Here is a 1,342-nt window from a genome sequence, read left to right as displayed (position 1 = left end):
CTCCAAAGAAAATGAATTCTGAGGTGTTTTCTTTAGTTACTTTCAAATATGTCTGTGTATGTATTTGTATGTGCATATATTTCGAACAATCAACTGCATGGGTTGTAGAAAGTACAGAGGATTTTGAAGCCCTGTGTGTGTGTACTTCCACCACACAGTGGTGGCGGTGGTGGAATGTTTGCCCATGGGATAAAACATTTTTCTTAATTCGACTCCATTCCTCTGTAACAGTCAAGTAGGAACAGTCACAGTGGCCTCATCCAAAGGGGAGGCTTTTAATATATTCCATAGGAATGGGTAATATTTCCATAATCTCAGAGCCCTTGCTCTTAACAACACATGCTCTAGTTTTTGGGAGTGATTTCATCCCCTTGATACGTTAGTGGAGAAAAGGTAGTTTATTACTTCCACTGATCGGTAAGGAGGAAACGGACATCTTGTTCAGAGACCGTATTTGGGACGTCATTCTCCTCACTTTTAAGAAGAGTAAGAGTTTGCTCCAGATGGTACCTTATTTCAGTACGAAGAGCTTTTGACTACAATAATATGCTCTGGTATGTACCTAGTAATAATTCGTTAGTAAGTATTTCATTCCCAGGAAAATAGTTGAGTGTATTTTTCCCTATTTCACGTTTATTACTGCTTCGGACATTACAAAGAGGAAACAAAAGTAATTGCAATTGGCAATTCGTGATTTTCTAAGAAGAGCTGTATAAATTTTTCTTATTCGCCATTGGTGTTTTCAAACAAAAGTTTCCTTTTATATTCGTGTATTTATACCACAGAAGTAACTAACTTGGTGGAAGAGTCCTAGAAGTAGAGTCAGGAGACCTAGGGGAAGTCCTGCAGCTTGCTTACATGTTTAGTCTCCCCTTTTGAGAACTGTGTAACTCAATGAGTTCATTGATGTATGCAGAAGTGCTTAGCACAGTGCCGAGATATATCATTTATCAATCAGTGTAATTCTTATAACTGACTATACAAATGTTAGAAAAGTAGACTATCTATAGAATATTCTCATGAAAAAGGAACATAAAGTACTTTAGGAAATTTCATCTGTCCAAAGATATGGAGACTAAGGCTCTCACCATGGGGTAGTATGATTAGATATTAGAGTGCAAACCCAATTGTTAAATGTAGTCAAATTTACGAATCTTTCATTGTATACTTTTGGGTTTGTTGTAACTAAGGGAAAGATTTTTCCAATTCTGAGATCTTTAAACATCCTGTAGTGGTTTCTTTGATACTTCCATGGATTCATTGACTTCAAATAAATTTTGATCCTTTGGGAATTTATGCTGTATAAGGTTGGAGGGTTTGATCCAACTTCTTTTCCAGTTGG

The sequence above is a fragment of the Propithecus coquereli genome, unplaced genomic scaffold, assembly GCF_000956105.1.
Source record: "Propithecus coquereli isolate 6110/MARCELLA unplaced genomic scaffold, Pcoq_1.0 Scaffold1101, whole genome shotgun sequence".
Classification (NCBI taxonomy): domain Eukaryota; kingdom Metazoa; phylum Chordata; class Mammalia; order Primates; family Indriidae; genus Propithecus; species Propithecus coquereli.
The sequence above is the reverse complement of the archived record's forward strand: the minus strand, read 5'-3'. Positions refer to the sequence as shown.